Genomic DNA, 14,398 nt, shown 5'->3' with positions numbered 1-14,398 from the left:
GCTTTTCAAAATATAGGGGCCTGGGTCCCACTCCCAGAGGTGTTACTGTGATCGTCTGGGGTGCACCTGGGCACCAGGATTTTTACAAACTCCCCCAAGTGATTCTTAATATGCAGCCAAGATTGAGAATCACTGCTCTTTGGAGGAGAAAACCCTAGGCTGGGAGGGAGAGGAATTAAAATATTGGAGGAAATCAATATGATCCAATGCTCCCAAAGAGAAAGACACCATTGCTGTAGGGGTAAATGATAGGCCAGCCACCTAATTCAGAATTTGCAGCTTTGTTCACTATTTTACAGTCTCTGTGTTATTAATTTTCTGTTTCATAAAACTGACAAACATAATTGTTAATTACATACCATACACTCCACACTCCCAGTAACGGTTTCTCTCCACACCCTCACCTGATATAAAGCTATAGCACAATGCCCCACTATATTAAATTTCAATTTAATTATCTTTATTATAGCATCACCTCCTTGGAGGAAATGATTAACTCTGAGATGGACTTGAAGAGAAGAGAAAGATATTGCGGTGAGCTTTGCCCTAAAGCCCTGTGCTACTATATAGGCTTCATTCGCAGGCACGAGAGCAACAATAAAATGGTTGAAAAATTAGCTTCTCTTCCATTTCCTCGGATCCCTGTGATGTGATCCCTCAAAGGTCCCTACTGGCACACACAAAAGTGAATGGTATAAGAAATGGGACTTTAATGCATAACTTCCTTTGTGTGTGTGTGGAGGGAGGGGGCCTGTAAGTGCACTTCAGTTAAAAGCAAAGAATGATTCTCAAATAATTAGCACAGGAGAGAATAGTTAGTAGCCCACGGACAGTACATGTTCACTACTTAATAACTGACCTTCTGGAAGTTAAACTTTATTTAGTACCATGGAACTTTTCAAAAATCTCAGGGTGTTTTACTTTTAAACATTACTTGAGGTGACTTTTTCAAAGAATCTCTTTAACCTTGGTTTGCAAATTAAAAGAGCTAGAAGCTCCTGAGTTTATCAGAAGTAATTGTTTCCCTAAATTAACACTAAGGGGCTTGTATCCCATGCAACTACGATATTAGGTGACTGAGAAGAAACAAACTGGAAAATGGGACCACAGGGCTTTGAGACTCCATGGTATTGCAGCAAAACAGTGAAAGGACTCTCATTATTATTAATTAAGCATTTATATAGCAAGTATTTACAGAAAGCACTTTGAGATCACCTGCTGTCAGGAGTGGACGGGCACCGTTCCACATACATGCATCCTCACTCCCATTTTTGTGCTCTTTCAACACGTTTAGGAAATTCAGGTACAGGCAAATTGTCTTGTCCAAATCTCAAACAATGGGGTCTAACCTATGTGCAGATAATACCACAGAAACTTGAACTCTTCAGTAAATTGGGGTATTAGCATGTAGCTAGGGCTCCAGGTTGAACTCACTATAGGATACTGACACATCTGGTGTGATGGGGGATGCAGGAAGGAGAGGTAGAGAGCTAGGAAGCTTCTTTGGTAAGAACAAATGTTGAGGGAGAACATGCTGAGACATGGAAGGGAATAGCATAGCCATTCCCAGGGGAGAGAGCGTTTTGAGTACACCCTTCACCCCAGGGAGGAGTTGCAATAAAGAATAAAACTTGAAATATGTATGTTACTAAAATTGCTGCAATGGATTGGGGTGAGGGGGTTCTAACAAAGTGAAAGATGGGTTTCCAGAATTTGCAGATATTGGTCGCTAGAGGAGGAAGGAAGAGGCTTCATAACATTGTGGCAGGCCTGCTTTTCACACGTGTTAATGTAGTTGATGGAATAAGACAGTGGGAAGTGCTGAGTATCAGGCAGTCACTCCGGGTGCTGTACAAATGGAGAAGAAAGGTGAAGGTCTAGAAGTGCTTATTTTTGCCATTAAACTGGTGTGACCTGAGTAAAGATAAATAAGTAGTATCCAAATAAAATTGTTTTTGCATTATAAATGGGCAGCCTATATAATCAAAATGCACTCTTTATATTCTTTGTTCTCCACGAACTTTGTACAGCGTGTTACCTATGGAAGTTTCATAATATTTGCTCATTAACTGAGACCTGCATGAACAATCAAAGTCCCAGGATTTCTCATTTGGGTATTTCCCTTCTGTATTCAAAGAGTCTATTTGGTTTTACAAGATGCATCGGTCAAGGCTCAGACAGGAACACAGAAACAACTTTAAGCATTTTAAATGGAGGAAACAATACAGGAAATCGGTTACTAAACATTGGAAGGGCTAAAGGAATTAAAAAAAAAAAAAAAGGAGCGTGTAATTGGTAATTGCAAGACGATAATTCCACCCCATTAGCAGGAAAAATAAAAGGGAAAATACTATCTAAGAGCCCATGACCTCTGTTATTAAACCTGTTGCATAATCTCTTGCTGCTGGTGGAGCTACCACAACTGGCATGACTTTGCAAGACCATAGGCGTAGCCTGATTATTTGCTCCTGCTTCCAGAAGTGCTGCCTGAAACCAAAAAGAAAGAAAATGTTCTATCTCTTATTCCTACCTTATTATCTCTTAATCTCCTGGAGGGTCTCCTGCTAGAAGAATATAAGGAAGCCACTTGGCAAGGGTGTCTGTTAAATTAAGTTAGCAGACTTCCAACCTGTTTAAAAGAGAAGAACACAGATGCATGGGAATGGACCTGAGAGCCAACAGACAAGTAATAGTACCGGCTAATCTAACTCAAATGCAAGCAGGAAGCTGACAAGACTGTGGTAACCTGATAGATTAAATTCCATCACCAAAGGGAATTTTTGATAGAAATTATACAGTGATTGTCTGCCACAGAGTATAACAGGAAAACCATCAATTTCTACCTTTTGTTTTGTGATGGATAGATTTAGCTTAAAAACACTTCTATTTACTAAAATATAGGCTGGAAACCATTTATAAAAACAATCAATAATATGCATCCTATATTACAATATGTAATATATGACCAATATAAACAACGTACATTTATTAGAACCTTAATTGGCACATGGTTACCTGTAAACACTTAGAAAGACAATGCAACAAAGGAAATTTAATGCCTGACATAGGGCCAAATACAGCATCTGAGGATGAGATTTGATGGAAATAGCTTATGAAAATTCACTCCCATTAGAGAATGGCTTTTTTATGTCAGCTCAATAACTTCCAGGAAATAAATGAAGACATTTAAAAAATCAAAGTGATAGAACCATGTAAGTGGAGCCTTATAAAAATTGATAATGGCACAGCATACCAGCTCCAAAGTATGACAACATTTACCACATCAGGAGAAAGTAATGAATTGTAATAAGTCTGGAAACAAGCTACGAAGTAATTAATATCTCTGAATCAGTTTCGTGAAGCTATTATCTTAATTTTGTGGTATTTTGAATAGAATGAAAAATATTGAGTAACAAAAGCAAGACATTAACTAAACGATGATGATTTCTGAGGCTTTTGTTGATACACTTACTATGTCTTTCCTTGTCATTGGAGACTGAAGTGTTACATTTCATCTTTGGAGAAAGTAATCATCTATATAAGGAAAGTAAATGTTTAAAGCAATTCAGCAAATAGAACTTGAATGACAAATACCAGATTTCCTCAAAGGTTGTACCTACAGACATGTGTCCTACCAAGGAAGCGTCAAGTGCAAATTATTGTAATGTTTTTATTTCACAGTGATAGCCTTTGCCATTCACTAGCAGACACTTCAAAACAAACGCCGCGGGGCTTCCCTGGTGGCGCAGTGGTTGGGAATCTGCCTGCCAATGCAGGGGACACGGGTTTGAGCCCTGGTCTGGGAAGATCCCACATGCCGTGGAGCAACTGGGCCCGTGAGCCACAATTACTGAGCCTGCGCGTCTGGAGCCTGTGCTCCGCAACAAGAGAGGCCGCGATAGTGAGAGGCCTGCGCACCGCGATGAAGAGTGGCCCCCGCTCGCGGCAACTAGAGAAAGCCCTCGCACAGAAACGAAGACCCAACACAGCCATAAATAAATAAATAAATAAAATTAAAATTAAAACAAACAAACAAACAAACACCGCATCACTGGTCTTGAAGTTCTCATCCTCCTTTATTTCTAACAACTGTCTGCTGTTCTTAGCCCAAGGATCCCAGCTATTCCGGGTGAAGAAGCTAATGTCAATCTCCCAAGCCCCAGAGATGGTTTGGTAGAGAAGTCAATCACTGAGCAGGCAAGACAGGTAGCTCCCAGATGCACTCCTCTCTCCGAGGCCGGGGAACAGCCACCTGGAGTGCCGCCCTAACGTCAATCTCGTGAAATTTAAGAACTTTGGACAATCACTGTCATTTAGGGGGTGCCCTGTAAAAAAAAAAAGCAGCAGAAACTGAAGAGAAGGAGGAACTGTAATGGGAATAGGATATTGGTTATGTGTGCCGAGTGTAGGCACAAGTAATATGTTTGTAATTCTAGGACAGCCTCTGGCCAAAGAATGTCTTAAAGCTTGGTGCATGCCCATCTTCCATTTCCCTTCCGGTGGCCCATCTCAGCAGCGATCCTGATTTCCCCTTACGAGAATGTATGTGCCTATTCTTCACAATATTTGTTTAGTTTATGAAAGACACGGGTGCAAGTTATATATTTCATGAATGAGAGGTATGTTTGTATTAATGGGGTAGTCTTACACTAATAATCTCTCTGAAATCAGGATGTGTCTTACACATCCTTATGAATTCAAAATGAATTCATAATTTAAAGTGGTAATTCATAATTACCTTATGAAAGTGGTAAATGCTTCTTTAGGTAAATTACCTAATTTAAAGTGGTAATGCTTCTTTTTGTCTTGTTGGTACATAAAGAAATGGTATAGTTTATAATCTTCGGTGTTAGAGATTACGTAAAATATAGCACTTAGTAAATGAATAATATTGGATGAATTTCAGGTTCCTAGTCTGTAAAATGTGAAGGCCACCACTTAACTAAAATGATTTCTTAATGTTTCTTCCCCCTTCAAAAGCTATTATACCATTGACTGGATTCTCAGCAAGGATGATTTGGTAAAGGAAGTAAGTTGTTATTGACGAATGGTCTTGGAAGGAAACTAAGCTGTTGCCCAAAGTTAATAGGTAGGGAACAGTTTAGTTGAGGACGAGACCACACCCCCCTAAAAGGGAGAAGACCAAGAAGCCCAGAATAGGACTGCATATACAGTATTCAACGTTTTCCTATTTCTTAAACACTCTCTTGCCTGCTCTACTGGAGCATAGAATAGCAAACACAAACCCTCTCTGTAGCTAATATTTTAAAGGGTCAGGAAGCTGTCTTCACAATATATGTTAGAAAATTTTTGATTGGAGGAAAAGAGAATGAATTATTCCACACCAAAAAAAAAAAGGCTGACAGTTTCTAATATGGAAGTGGCCCCAGAGAAAGCTCCTAAGCCACTTATCTGTTGAAGGTATAATTATTTTTGATTCTATAAACTGTATTGAAATTTGAATGTATTATGGATGGTGATGACATGCCCTGTCCCCTTAGCCTTTTGAAGGTGAGTACATACATGCGGAAGGCCCCCTGGATGCGTTACAGGGACACATCAGGCGTCCTGCCACCAGAAGATTTCCACTTTGATCTCCCAACAAGCAGCTTATGACAGTGTCCCCACAGAGCGGAAGTCACCACACAGGAGGGTCTTTTAACTAATGTGCACAGAAGGAAAAATTTATGAGGTTCTTATGAAGTGGTTTGTTTTAGCTCTGAATAGAGGAAAAGACGGAGAGAGAAATAAGGGGCAGAGTTTTGTGACATAAAGGTCCACTTGAGCCTGGTGTGGTTTTTATCATCTTAAGACACGTTTGAGAAGACTAACCTCAAAGCATACGACTGTTCTCAATACGGCACGTGAGAAATGGAAGGCAGAAAGTAGCTGGTCTGTAAACAACCCACAAAGCAAATTGCAGGTTGATATTTCCTGAACTAAAATTCTTTGAGTTACAATGGGAACCGCTTCTCAGTATATAAAGAGCATAAGTCCTCTCTTTGGTTCCAACGGGGCTCTGTCATGACTTGTAATAAGCTGAACATTGTAATGCATGTTCTAAAAAAAAAAGTTGTCTATTACTGTGTGTGCAAAAAAATACAATGCCCATGCACCAGGATGTTAACAAAACGCACCTGCACAAACTAAGATTGCAACTCTATTCTCAGCTTATCTTTGCTTTTCACTCACAGGGATCATTTCTGTTTCAATGGGAAAGGAAAGCCGCACATGCAAGCATAATTCATACGTTAAACTGGAGCGACCACTTTTGTATGAATCAGCGCTCTGTAAACAAAACAAAAATCTGAAAAATTGTTAAATCCAAATATTCTTTGTCAGATAAATATAACAAGCTTCCATGATGACAATGGTAACCGCCGTAGACTGCAGGTAACGCGGGCTTTTAAAAGTGGGATTGGAATTTAGGGAGGTACTTCGTAATTATGGACTATTTAAAGAATTTTAAATTAACTATACTCTTAAAAAAGGAATAATTCAAACTTTATGTAAAGCCGTTCTTTAAAATAACTTGATTCATAGAATTATAGAATTAAGGTACAGATAGGTGAAAGGACATACATAGCAATAATGATTATATGTATGCATCCTTTTAAAAATGCCAAGAATTAACAAAGCTCTCAAAATCAAATCCATCATCCATCTGTGGTGGGCAAGTGACAGATTTGCTGACTAATTGAAAACAGACAACCCGGGTGAATAGTAAAAACTACCACAACCAACAGGTATTGAATATTTATCATCATGTTCCCTAAAGTGTCATGCCTTACACTAAACACTTTACAGTTATTTTCTTATTTAGTCCTTCCAGCAGCCCTATCAGGTAGGTACTCGTTATGCTTTGAATTTGGCAGGTGGGTAACCTGAGGTTTTGGATGCATGAACCTTGCTCGTGTCAAACCGCCAGCCAGTGGCAGAGCTCGGCAGCCTGGCTCTGGACTTGAGCCTCAGCACCTCACTGCTCCCCCTGGGTCTAGTCATCACAGATTTCTGTTACTATTGCTATAAAGGGGTCAGACAGCATCAAGATTGCTGTGACCTGGGCAAATGCACATTTTAAAATTGCAGAAGGGAGAGAGCTGACTACAAGAAGAAAAGCTGAAAGTGAAGAGTGAGCGTCCATAATCCGAATCATTACAACCTTACAAAAGCCAGACTTAATACAACCACAGCCCCTTAAACTGGGAGGTGATTTGAGAGGGTATTGTATTCCATCCAACACAGGGATTCTATCCACTGCATCCTTGGCAGATGGTCATCTAGTCTCTGCTTGAACACTTCCAGGGATGGGGTGCTCCCCACCTATCAGGCAGTCTATTCCAAGTTTGAATGAGTTTTAGAAGGGGCCTCCTTATATGGAGCCAAAAATCAGAGGTGCTGGCACTTCAAGGAATTCCTTTCACAACAAATCATACTCAAGTCTGTATCATGTGATGGTTAAAAGGGATACTGGGGGCTTACCTGGTGGCGCAGTGGTTGAGAATCTGCCTGCCAATGCAGGGGACAGGGGTTCGAGCCCTGGTCTGGGAAGATCCCACATGCCGCGGAGCAACTAGGCCCGTGAGCCACGATTACTGAGCCTGCGCGTCTGGAGCCTGTGCTCCGCAACAAGAGAGGCCGCGATAGTGAGAGGCCCGTGCACCGTGATGAAGAGTGGCGCCCGCTTGCCACAACTAGAGAAAGCCCTCGCACAGAAACGAAGACCCAACACAGCCATAAACAAACAAACAAACAAATAAATAAATAAATAAAAAGGATACTGTTTCATGGTAAAATATGGGAGGTAAAGTAGAGCTCAAAGGGCAGCATAATTTCATAAATGGTGTGTCAAGGTTTGAATCCATTTCTTTCAATTGTGTCAAGGCCAGTAAAATCCAATGGCAAGCCCAGATTACAGTGCATAACACTAAATAGAATTTACCAATAAGCCGAGGGCATTACACATCACGAAACCATTGCGCTTTGTTGTACCAGCTTTGTACCAGGATCGTGTTGGTAAATATACACCTAATACCTGGTTGAACCCAGATTCAGAACTGAGCAAAGCAGCAGGTATACACGGTGGGTCTGTGAATAGGTAATTCCCACTGAAAATCCGCTGAGAGAGGATTGTAGGAGGACTTGAGTATTCATGCTGATGGAGGGGATGACGGAGGACACAAGGACAGGCTGAAGGGTGGCCGTGGCTCTCACACGACCAGGCTTCCTAGAGGGCAGGGCTTCTGATGGACAGAACCAGGCAAGGTGACCCGCTTCCCATGCCCACCTTGCACATCCAGCCAGACAGACTTAACTTCAGGGAAAATATTTGTTCTCAAAGCAAGCAGAACAAGAATACACTTTAATCTGTTCTATAGATACACAGTGCCGCCTCTTAGCCAAATACCTTACTCCTGAGCTGGTCACTGCCCTCTGTAAACCAAATGTCAGACAGGACAGGAGAATGTAACTCCTTCATTTCTAGAGGGAAGCATAAGATTGGCTATCGCCTAATATTTTATATCCATTTTTGTCTAAAATGAAAACTTAGCAGCAACCCAGTCTAGGTTGTATTCTAAGTATTGAATAGGTGCTACGTCAGAAGAATTGAGGAGTTTGGCACTACTGCCTTCCCCTGCCCCAATCTCCAAGAAAAGCTCCACCTGACGTCCAGAATTAGCCAAATTCTGTGGTCTCTGTCTGAAATGAAAAACGTGTTGCCGGTTGTACAGAATTTTCAGTTGTGCAATCTGTGTGTGAACGAGTTGACTGATTTTTAGGAGCAGGCATGGTAGTCTTTTTTAAGCTTTTTTTAAGCCTTATTAATTTCAGAAGCAAAAGTCCTACAAACTTACAAAGAACACTCTTTGTAATATTTATGGTTACCTTTCTTTTCACTTATGCAGTTTTGTAAATTTTTATAATTTTTTTCATTTTAATCTTTTTCCAGTTCCTCTTACTGAAGATGGTACACACCGGTTAAAAACATAACATGAAAAGATTATTCAAGATTCACGAAATTGCATACATATAAAGGAACATAAGTAATTAATATTTCAAAAGATTATCATAAGGTAGTACATTTATACTTCTGAAGTAATTAAGTATAAGTAAACTAAGGTTTTTGAGACACACTGTAGGATGGCTACTGAGTTACGCTACATCTTGTGAGAAGACAGCGACTAAAATGCCATCTTTGTATGTATGCTTCTTTGCTCACTGCCTGACAATGAACAGATATAACATAGAAAGAGGATTCTTGCCTTTAAGATGTCATTTTCCCTTTGTGAATGTGTACATGCCTACCTCGGAGATATTGTAATTTTTTGGTTTCTCAGTGTGTATAACAGTTATGTTTACACTATACTATAGTCTATTATGTGTGCCGTAGCCTTATGTTTAAAAAAAACAACAACATACACACTTTAATTAAAAAATACTTTATTTCTAAAAGATTCTAACCACCATCTGAGCCTTCAGCAAGTTGTAATATTTTTGCTAGTGGAAGGTTTGAAATATTGCAAGAATTACCAAAATGTGACACAGACACACAAAGTGAGCAAATGCTATTGGGAAAATGGTGCCTATAGTGCTCGATGCAACCTTCAATTTGTAAAAAATACAGTATGTGTATAGCACCATGAAGCAAAGCACAATAAAACAAGGTATGCCTGAAAATGAATGGTGGGGCGTTTAAATTATTATTTATTTATTTATTCATTCTTGGCTGTGTTGGGTCTTCGTTTCTGTGCGAGGGCTTTCTCTAGTTGCGGCAAGCGGGGGCCACTCTTCATCGCGGTGCGCGGGCCTCTCACTGTCGCGGCCTCTCTTGTTGCGGAGCACAGGCTCCAGACGCGCAGGCTCAGTAGCTGTGGCTCACGGGCCTAGTTGCTCCGTGGCATGTGGGATCCTCCCAGACCAGGGCTCGAACCCGTGTCCCCTGCATCGGCAGGCAGGTTCTCAACCACTGCGCCACCAGGGAAGCCCCCTGGTGGGGCGTTTAGAAAGAGCATCTTCTCCGAGGATGACTCCCGACCTCTGCCCCATGGCACGTGACTGAAATTTGGAGAACGTTTCACCCATCATGGAACTATAGAATCTAATCATAGTGAAAACGAGGAGGTTAAGAAGAGATTTTCTTGATTGAACTTTCAAAATTGAAGCTGGCAATGAGCCTGCTCTGAGAAATTGTGCATATGTGCAGACTTGATTTGCTCTTTCCACTCCCTAGACTGGAAAAATACAGGAAAGTTGGACATTGTGTTCCAATTTTCATTCCTGTTCTTTAGACCATTCCGCTTGCCCCTCCCCTTCCCAATTTCCCTACAGGACATTGAATGTCACCACCACAGAAAAATCGAACTAGACTGTGAGGAGACCAAATTAGGCTTTATCACTCAACCAAAATGGAATAATGATCTTCTAGCCTAATCACAATGACTTATTTTGTGAACAAGGAAAACAGAGAGAACAGAGTTTTAACACACTGTGTTGAATTGATCTTGGATAAAACTCCTCCCAGTAGATACTTTGTCTAACACACTGCTTAGATAGCATATGTTTAATTTCATTTCTCCCCCAAACACTGAAAGCTACTTGAAGGTAGAGACCACGTCTATTCATTGTTCTGTCAATAGCACAGAGCTGGCACATGGATGTAACCAACAGATGCTTAACTAAACGGAACTATGGAGATAATACAAATTCTTACACAACAGCAAGATATTAAGGCATGCTCATCTTTGGCTTCCTGTCGATACTGGGTTGGATTAACAAACAAGGGTTCCTTTATAATAAAAGGATGATACTGTGTTCTAACGCTTGACAGACATCAGAACAAAGTCTAGGAAAGGAATGAGATTACTCCGGTTCGAATTTTTAAAGGGAAAGATGGCAGACAAAAGACAAAGTGTGTTGAAACAAGAAAGAAGCATGGAAAGTAGTCCAGAACAATGGGCAACTCAGAAGAGAACATGAAGAGATTACAGTGGGACTGGGACTTGGAACCACTTCTTATAAATGTTGCTTTAAGTATATTAATTTTTGTGCAAAGAGCATGTGAGATCCTCATCCACCATCTCCATAAAAGATTGCAGTGTCAGACAGGGCTACCCCATGTGGATTTTGTTTCCGAGTCAGCTTTCTCACAAATGTCTCTATATTTTCTGACAAAAGAACGTAACGTGTTCATTTGAACGAGGAGGGCCGATTGTCTCTATCTGCCTTTGGCTTGTTTGCTTCCTTGGGGGGGACTTCATGAAAAAGCAACATTTGGGCAGGAGGGAAAGGGCTTTGGAGTTGTCAAGAGCCACTAGTTAAAAAGCTTCAAACTGTGTTCTGCTGGTGTGTAACTGCTGTGGAAGAAAATGCTTGAAAACAAGACATACATTTTGAATAAACAGAGACCTAAAAAATTATTTTTATTTGATCTGAGCCTGACATCGTTCTGTGCTTCTAAATCCCTTTGGAAACACTAAAACTTTCAATTCCCATGTTGTCTTCAAAGCGCTTCGAGGCATGTGACTATGGTGTAATTATCTTTTGAAAGAATGGAAAGTAAATGTTATTTTTTTAAAAAGAATAACCCCTACTCCATCTTAAATATGCAAGAAATGCCTCATTTGTCACTTCTTTATCTGACACACTGAAACAGCACCAAGCATTTTCTAGTCTTCTTGCAGAGATTCTCTGCCCCTCACACTATATTCAGAAGTTTCATAAGTGTTCCTTACTTGAAGTTTAAATCACTCTGAGTTAACTAGGTAAACTGGAGACTTCTTTGTTTGCTATTCTCTCTCAGTCTTCTGCCCCTAAATCATGGAACTGAATGAATTTAGAGACCCCCATCATTTTACAGATACTAAAGCTGAGATATAGAATGCCTGATATTTAAATGTCTAAGAACATCCAGCTGGTTCCAAAGACCCCAAACACTGATTCTTCAGATTATCCACTCTTTCTTCTGGGCTATAATAAAATACACACTATAAAAAGGGGCTGCTGTTTCAGAGGCACTTTGCTAGATGCCTTAAATGTATTAAGTTCGTTTTCCATGTAGGAAGATAATCCTACAAGGGCATTACTGTTCTCTCCATTTAGATGAGAAAGCCAAGACCCAGAAAGGTTACATAACTCAGCTGACGTTTAAAAGCTGGCAAAACCTGGCCAAGAACATTGCTCAGACTGACTCTAAAGCCATAAAGGCTAAACTAACTTATCCCTAAACCTCAAAGTCAAGTTAAAATCTGAATATGGAAATGGATACGGAGGAAGGGGTTTCCCTGAGTACTGTGACAAGAAAAAATTGTGAAAATCAAGCTGTTTCTTGACCCAATGGGAGGAAATCTAACCTAGACATGGAAGACCCAGTCCCCGCTCCATCGGCCACTAAGTGATGGAACCCTGGCAAAACCCGGCCCCACAGAGCCTCGGTGTCCTGCTTGCTGAGACCTGGACTAACGTCCTCTCCACCTCCTTCACGGGGCTGCTGAGAGGATCAAGTGAGAATAATAAATAGGAAAAAACGTCTGAATACTTATCAGAGAATTATCATCTTAAATTCTAAGCCCTGTGGAAAGAGTTTCAAATCTCTGCATTTGTCTTCATTATGTGGAGAAAAAATAAGTAGATAGATGACGAATCAAAATAAAAATTAAAAAATGAACACTTCTCCACCACATTGTTCAGGGGGAAAAATCACTGAAAAGATCTGCACCTGCCATTCAAGAAACTCCAGCTGTTTACATCATTCTAAGAAACACCGAAAGCGAGTGACGGTGTAGTGGGTTGCATGTTGCCTCCCCGCACCCCACCAATCTTGTCCACTTGGAACCTCAGAATGTGAACTTACTGAGCTATAGGACTTTGGCAGATGTAATTAGTTAAAGATTTTTGAGATGTAGTCATTGTAGATTTAGGGTGAGCCCTAACACCAATGACTGATGTCCCTACAAGAAGAGGAGAGGACACTGGACACACAGGGAAGAAGGTCACATGACAGTGAAGACAGAGATTGGAGTGATGCTGCTATAAGCCAGGGAATGCCAGGCACCACCAGAAGCTGGAAGAGGCAAGGAAGGATTCTTTCCTAGAGGCTTCAGAGGAGCCTGAACCTGTTGACACATTTATTTGGGGCCTTTAACCTCCAGAACTGTGAGAGAATAAATTTCTGTTGTTGTAAGGCACCTAGTTTGTGGTTATTTGTTAGGGCAGCCCTAGGAAACCCATACAGAGGGCCTTCCTCAATTATGCTCTATGCCATCAGCAAGACCCCCTCTCCTCCATCCCCACCCCCAGATGCTCCCTTGCGTGGGTGAGTTTCAGCAGGTGGCATGGGTCAGGCTGTACCAGTTGTTTGTAGCCAATCTCCACTCCCATTGATCAGGGCTCTGCTGCTAAATAGGATACATACCTTCAGTATTATCCCTGCTCACAGGTATTATAGGGCTACGATATTCAGTTGCAAATATAAGATTCAGTCAAGCTGCTTATCTATTATTATGTTTGATATAATTTTGTGTTTAGAGCTTTTCATGAATAGACTGATGCTGGATGGAACCAGCATCCCATCTGGGTCAAGAATAAAAATGTGAGTGGTAAGAATTACACATTAAAGATTTGGATATAGCTTACGGTCTCAGCAGAAAAGGTCTCGGTGGGTGATAATTACTTTTACTTCTCACCTTTGCTACAAAAAGAATGTGAAAGACAGGAAATAGGAAAGGGCTGTTTTGGTTTATAAAAGGATGTGAGTTTTTTTTTTTAACTCTGTTTATATAATAAAGGGATTGAGATCAGGGCCATGGTTCAAAGAGTCTGCAGAGGACATTATGCATGGGAGGCCCTCAATTAATATTTGATGGAAGAACAATAATAAATGATTTTTTACATGCCTCATTAAAATTAATATATGTTATACTGGAGTATGTTAAATTATAAAACATTTATTAGTATATAGGGGAGTTGGAGGTGGAAATTTCTTAGGTAGGGTCAGCTCCAGGAATCTTCTGCCCTTTTCTTCCTAATTCCTCCCATGTCACCAGTATTAACAACACCTAACAAGAGACATAAAAAGGCTAAAGAACCATGTGGGGCTGTTGAGAAGACCAAGACAGCTCAGCTGTAATAAAATCCTAATGTTCAACGCTCTTCACCTCGCTGATCTTGCAAATATAACCTAAGGCCCCACCCCACATATGTCATACCCAGCGATAATGCAGGCAGAAGAAATGGAAACAGGTGTTCCCCATAAAGGCCTGGACCCTTCGGGCACCACCTGTGTCCACATAAATCCAAGGCAAACAGTATCCAGCTAAGTTGTGAGCAAGGTTATAGGATTCATCGCATTCCCCTGCCAAGGCAGGAGGAAAAGGACAGGTAATTTGGCCCTTGGATGCCT

The 14,398-nt window shown here is 40.8% G+C and overlaps 1 protein-coding gene across 1 annotated transcript in view; it reads left to right on the top strand.

Moving 5' to 3' along the window:
- LOC309607638 (uncharacterized protein) overlaps positions 1 to 14,398 on the top strand; it is a 126,589-nt gene that overhangs the window by 101,794 nt on the left and 10,397 nt on the right. The window lies entirely within an intron of this gene.

Source organism: Balaenoptera borealis, assembly GCF_965194805.1.
Source record: "Balaenoptera borealis genome assembly, chromosome: 12".
Classification (NCBI taxonomy): Eukaryota; Metazoa; Chordata; class Mammalia; order Artiodactyla; family Balaenopteridae; genus Balaenoptera; species Balaenoptera borealis.
Note: the sequence above shows the minus strand (reverse complement) of the source record. Positions and strands in the feature narration are given on the sequence as shown.